This window comes from Adiantum capillus-veneris, chromosome 30, assembly GCF_014529385.1.
Source record: "Adiantum capillus-veneris isolate H3 chromosome 30, ASM1452938v2, whole genome shotgun sequence".
Taxonomy (NCBI): domain Eukaryota; kingdom Viridiplantae; phylum Streptophyta; class Polypodiopsida; order Polypodiales; family Pteridaceae; genus Adiantum; species Adiantum capillus-veneris.
The window spans coordinates 42,053,394-42,060,776 of NC_140960.1; positions in this window are offsets into that span (position 1 = coordinate 42,053,394).

Below are 7,383 nucleotides of genomic sequence, written 5' to 3' on the forward strand. Positions count from 1 at the left end.
GGTGAGTGTGAGGTGGTGAGAGTGAAGCAAGGCGGGAGCTCTATCAAGGGTTTAATCCCTTTGTAAACTACTTCTTCTTTTGAAGTGCTAAAGCCATTGAGTGGCTGCTTTCCCGTGGACGTAGCCCACATTGGGTGAACCACGTATATCGTGTGTACTCTCTCTCTCTCTCTCTCTCTCTCTACTCTATAATCTCTTGTGTGTGAAATCTATCTCTCTCCATTAAGTAATCTACTCAAAAATCTATTTAGCTACGTCTTATTTCCTAACATTTTGTACACATATATCACTAAGCTTGTTAAAGTAAAAAAAAGTTTGTAAGATGGACATGGATAACAACTGGTATGGTCCATTGATACCTGTAAAACACATCCAAGGCTAACTAAATTTTTGTCTTGTTTGGATGGATGCAGGTAAGGACTCTATCTTATCTTGGAAGGTTTTTTTGACTTTGGCAAGCTATCCTACTCTGGATGGAGCACTCACTTATGACTTGGGAAGTTCCTTTCCTATCTGCATACTGAAAGGGTATCTCTTTCCTACAAACTTTGTACTTAAATGATTCTAATACTTAGTTGTTTTTGTACTTTTTTTATTCCTTGTTCCATTCCCAGGTGTCTTTTGATTGTAAAAATTCAATTATGTTTTATTATCTAAGATTTAACAGCTACACACACAATGTCATCCTATACATAAGGTTTTTCTTTCCAAAGAGAAACCTGGATGCTGGCGCGCTTTGGAAATTTTCTTCGAAATTGAGTTTTAAGTTGGACCCACAGTCTGTAATGCCTTGACCGGTTGACTGGTGTTAGGTGGTCCTTTGTAGACTCTTTTACTGGTCCCCTGCATAAAGCTACTATAGTCTTTGACTTTGCCGGTTTAAGATTTGCAGGCCCAAAAATTTACAGTTATTGTTTCTACTTTTATTTATGTCTACACTGTTCCCTTTTCAAGACTTCTTATCCTATAGAAGGACAACTCGCATGAACATTAATCACACCTTGAGAATCATGCAAAGATTCTCAAATAGATTAAGCTATACCTTAAGGACCGTAAACCAAAGAATGCTTTGGCAGTTAGAACTAGACCCTTCTTCTCTAGGAAGGCGAAAGATTGTATTACTTACTTACTATGGTAAGTATAAGTGAACCTCACCACACTTTTTTGAAAAATTGCAGACTCTTGCTCTCTCACAAGGATTGGAATTGTCCTCGGAGCCCCTCTCAGTGGCCACTTCTCTTGTACTCAAATGTATTAGCAGCTTGGATGCTTCTCAACTAATTTATGATTTAGCTCTTACCTCTGACAAGAAATTATCTGTCTTACATATGCTGTCTTTTAAAGATTGGGTCAAAATTTTGGCAACTTTGGATAAAGACTCCATGGAAGGAGTGAATTTAATTACCCATTACATTGCCCAGCTTCCTCTATTATCCTCACAATACCAGTAAGAGCTTGCCCTATTTTCCTCCTCTGGTGCTGATCTGTCTAACTTTCTTAGGAAGTTATGTGGGCTCAATCCCTCTTTTGTCTGTGCACCTGCTTCTCCATCTATTCCACAAATTGGTGGAATCTTCTGTCGGGATAGAGAAACCCTTGAAGCAATTAACACTAGCTAGAATGGTAACCTAACAGGACATAAAAGTGTCCTTTCAAGGTTTTGGGAAAAAAATCCAAAACCATAGCAGATCCACTCATTTTGAAAAATCCTTTCATGAGCTTATAGTTCAATGACTACTACATATGGAAAAAATGAGAAACTTGTAATTTTTCTCATCCCTTGGTCACTACAAGCCTCTAAAGTTGATGGACCAGTGCATTTTGCCTAAAACAGCAATTTCTTACGGTTGATTGCATATAAATAAGAGTGGGGATTTTTGTAGGACATGAGATAAAATGCCCCGTTAACTTCAATGGGTTGGTGACCAAAACATATGGTTGCTATACCTCACTAATTTTTTTTTGGGCAAAAAAAATAGGTACAAAAAAGTTGCATTTTTTCCGTTCAGCGGACCTATCACCAAAGTTTCTATAGTCACGCTCAATACAAATACTATATACATGTTTTCTTAGTTCCCTTTGGGCCTTTGGATCCAAAAGGAGCCATGGAGAATGTCAAAAGGATAATGGATCTCTTACAATTGGAACCTTGGGGGCAATGATAAAGTGCTAAATACAACAAACATGAAAAAACTGGGTTTAGCATTATGACCTCTAGAAACCCATAGAAACTACTCAATATCTAACCAAGTTTGTAGTCTATGATTAGATATGGTTACTACCTACAAAATACACACAATTGGCCTAAGAAACTAGCAATATTGAGAAAGTTATACTTGCTACTCTAAAATGTATCGTATTCTTCAGCAATCAAAAAACTCAACCATCATCATATACTATGCTATATAGCATATTAGGTCCCCCAAAACTCAAGAAAGATTAGATTTATGTTATACATTACAGTTAAACAATCAAAATTGAATTTGGATATCAAGAAAGCCACCAAAAAATCATAAAAGTGCTAATTTTGCCCAAAAAACAAGATTATGCAATTCTTGTAAATTGGTCATAACTTTCAATTTTAACACTTAGCTCTCCCTACAAGCATCAAAACATGTTGATAAGTATGAAGGCCTAACCTCTAGTCATCTAAACCTCACAAACATGAAGTTTAGAGTGGTAAAGTTTCCAAAAATTGAAAAAAACCCAAAAACAGGACCCGTTTTTTCACACAGTTTAGGTTCAAAAATGTTGTGCACGAGTAAGGTTAATGGTGAGATCGATACTCCAAAAAAAATGCTAAGTTTTTTTCAGCTCATAAGGCAACTTTGTGGATATATAGCACCTAGAAATTCATTGTCATACTCTTCAAATAATTCAAGCAAAATGATCGCTTAACAGGACACAAAAGTGTCCAAGGACATAACTGAGTGTCCTGTTACCATTCTAGTGTTAAGGGGTTGACCATCAGCTCTGGGTCCTGCCCAACAAAGCTGTCTTAGTACCTATTTTGAGCGAAACTTGGGTATACCTTGCCAACCTCGCTACCTCTACTGTGGAAGATTGCAGACTCAAGATTCTAAAAGGAGAGAAATTTTTGGAAAAAGGAGAGCTTATCAAAGCACCCTTCAATCTCAATCTCATTGACCACTCCAAGTGCCCCTCCACTAAAGGGCTGTACATCCGTACCAAAGGAAACATGGAATTTGCTAAGAGTAACCCTGATTTCTACATGGAATCCATTTAGAATGTTTTTCGTCCTTATGTAAAATGTGCCTGCAGATTTCTTGACCCTAAAGCCTCTTGTGAATCCAGCATCATGTGGTTCGATCATACCATTTGGTTTATTCTTAACCATCTGGACTTACTTTTCTCGAAAAAACCTGTGGATTTTCATCTCTCCCTCATTTGCTCTTTGTTAGGTGGCCAATCGAAGCAAATTGTAATTGCACAGATTTCCTTCAACATCTTCCGTGAACTGATGCTTGATATCTTGAAGGAGTTGAAATATGATGAACCTGGTATTTACTTAACTACTTATGCTAACTTTAAATGTGTTAAGCTCATTGCTAGTCTTCTTAAACCTTGTATTGATGAGGATGATTCCTCTGGTCTCAAAAGGGCTGTTTTTTGGTAATCACAAACTACTTGACAATATACTCATATGATAGAAATATCAACATCCCATAAAGAGGTTGATCTATAATAATGACTTTTTTTTGGCAAGATTCTGTTCCTCATTGTACATGCTTTCAATTTACCTACCTTTTGTAGAAATTTTGAGGCTTTTGATAACCATGTTTGCAGTTGTGATTTTAGCATTATTGAAAATACTAAAATACGTAGAATTTTGGCCAAAGGGATCAATCATATACCTAACTTTCCCAAAAACCCTTACCTTGCTCTATTAGCTATACTAAGCTGTCTCACTAACCTTGTCAGTGCTCTTCAACTGGAGATGACAGTCCTACCGGACTTAAGGGAAGTTGTGAAGGAATGCTTCCTTCATAAAATATCACAACTACCTAGTAAATGGCTATCATCTGATGATTCTTGGCTTACTTCTTAGCTAGCTTTTGATTTTCAAAAAATCTCTGATAAATGGTTTGTTGTAGGGCTTGAAAAAAGCTCTAATTGTCCCACTATTGTTTGCAAATACCTTGCTTGGAAGGCCGCTCGTAATAGAGTATATGGTAAGGAATTATGTCATATTAAATCTCCACTACAAACAATTACAATTCTAAATACTTAGGGCTCCTAGGCTAATCTATGCTGAACACTAAGTTACCGATGTTATTTCCCACTTAAAAAATTCATAAGCATAAGTTCAGGTGGATATCCGATGCCTCCAATAGTATTTTTACTGATATCACCAAGGATATTACTTTTTGCCTTGACCTTATACTATTTGAATTTGAGCTTATTTGTGCCACTAAACAGAAAATCTTCCAAGACTTCTTACATGTTCAATATAATCCCTTTTGGCTTACAAAAAACTCTATAGAGGTCTCACTTAAAACCTTCCTCAGCATATCTTCCACATTTTTACTGTGGCTGACATTACACAATGTTACGAAAACATTCCCCTTGAAGGGGATCTTGGCCTTAAGACTATTCTTGCCAAGGTGATTAAATTGGCTTTCTTCAATGCTAGAAAGAAGAAGCTTTTCTACATCTCTCTTTCCAAAAAACCTAGGTGGATTAACGTATCTCACTCCGTACACTCCTTATACTTTAATGAAGCTAAGCTTTGCTCCTACATCTCCTGGGTGCTGTGTAACTGCACTATAGTTTCAGGTGGTCTTTGCTTTAACCACTGCCTAGGCATCCCCATGGGATTCTCATGCTCTCCAGTTATGTGTTATATTTACCTTGCTTTCTTTGAATACAAGTGGTGTCTCAAGACCATGAAATCTTACAAAAATAAGCTTTCATAGTTCAGACATACCTATAGATACATGGATAACTTTCACAGTTCAGACATACCTATAGATACATGGATAACTTACTTAGTGTCAACAATAAAGACTTCCGCAATGAAATTAGTCTAATTTACCCTCAATGCCTTAAAATTGAACCTACCTCTCTCCATGATATCGTCACACCTAATGGGGCTTTTTGCACATCGGTCCAATTCCTTAACCTCTCTATCTCCCTTCATATCCCATCTGTTGGTGGGTATGACCTAAGGTTTGTATGGAAAAGGGATCTCCTGAAACTTCCACTTATAGAATTCATAAAAAAGAAAAGCAATAGGCCTTACAAGGCGGCTATTAGATCTTGTACTAGCCTGCTACACTTAATTTGCTATTCTTCCTCTAACCCTTTTCTTGGCTGGGAGGAGGTCTTTTTACTAATCAGAAAGTATTGCCTTAACGGGTTTAATAGAAATCAGATCTGTAGCACTATTATACAAGCTCTAACCCAACATAATTGGCCTGGGTTACACTTTAAACAAGAGAATCTCATTTCTCTAATTAGGTAGTAGGCCTATACACAATGGGCCTACTACCAACCCATTGTGTATGGCGCTTGGGTTAGGGCACACACACACACACACACACACACACACACACACACACACACACACACACACACACACACACACACACACACACACACACACACACACACTGTGGTACTACGGTATTATTATTGTTTAAACCCCCCCCCCCCCCCCCCCCCCCCCCCGCCCCCCCCACACACACACACACACACCACTTTGATCTAGCCTGGAAACTGCTGGGTCACTTTATGGTTACTACTCAAAAAATGCCATTAGTTTGTAAAGACCATGGGGCATAGCCCTTGATTATTAAACTAGGATCTAAAGTAAAAATCTCTTTGGCATGCCGAGCGTGATTAAGTTCTCCTTCTTCATTACACCATGAAGGCAGCCTCTCCTTCCTTGCTGTGGATCCCCCCACTCGTGGGTATCTGTGTGTTGATTAGAGCTACCACACACACACACACACACACACACACACACACACACACACACACACACACACACACACACACACACACACACACACACACACACACACACACACACACACACACACACACACACACACACACACACACACACACACACACACACACACACACACACACACACACACACACACACACACACAGAAAGGTGGCCCGGCTCACTCATGGCTCCCGCTCAAAAGACTGGCAGTCCATCCTCCTTCCACTATTTAAACAGGTGAGGGTGCATCTCTGCCCCTCATTTAGCCTGTGGTGTTCTGTCCTGTTTTTTTCTAAGAAGACTTACTGCTTGCTTCACAAAAGGAGCTATGGAGCTCACTACTCAGGCATCTCATGTTTCTTTCTACCCTGGCTTGCCTCGCTACTGGTTATGTTTGAATTTTTTGTTTTAGTTTTACATTAAGCATTCATATCCTATTTGTTGGCACAGTAAGGTAAGCATTAAAAGTTTGTTGGACAATAGCATGGTGGCAGTTTTTACCTTGCCTCAGGCGTATAATGCTTGTGATCATGTTGGGTTAGGATGGGTTTTACGGCTGTCGTTAATTGTCTTTTTTTCACATTGTGCACAGAGGTGTATATACTACTCATGAATGATAGGTTTTCTATTTTTTTACTCAGCATGGAAAAGGCTGTTAAGGATGGTCGGTAAAAATTGTCACTTACATCCACTGGTAAATGAAAATTGGGCTTGTTATCACTTGGCTGGCTTAAAGCCTAGAATTCACTTGTTGTAAATGAATATTAATAGGGTGTTTTCCTTGGGTGCTAACCAATGCTGTACTGGTTCATTACTTGACTGGCTTTAATGAGGTAATTGCATGAGCAGGTATAGTTTGGGATTGGATTGATAAGCATGGATTAATAGTTCAATGTCTATTTCATAAAACTACAACCTGGTATAACCCATTGTTTGGGCTATGTGAATATGAGGAGTGCCGATTTGAGTTCTTGCGCACTGTGTGTGGGGTTGGTTGGCCCAGCTACATAAGTTTGCTATACCAACTCACTAACTAGTTAATCTTTTACTTTCATCGCATTCGGTTGGTAGGTATAAATTCTATAAAAAATTGAATCCAAGATCTGTTGCACTTCCTGCTTTATAACAAAACCTTTTTTACTAAAGAACCTCTACCAATTAAGGTAAGTATACACTATGGGATAGTTCTTTGACTGCATTATCTTCTACATTTGACTGCATTTGACTATATGGTATGTGCCCTTTGGATTGGCATAGGGATGTTATGGTGCTGGGTATCTTCTTGTTTAAGAATTGATACTAGCTCTATTCTGGCTTATGGTATAATTTTGGGAGGCTTGGCTTGCCGACTGCATATGGGTATTGAACTATTCTTTACTTATTTGGTTTTTACCAATTGCTTACAA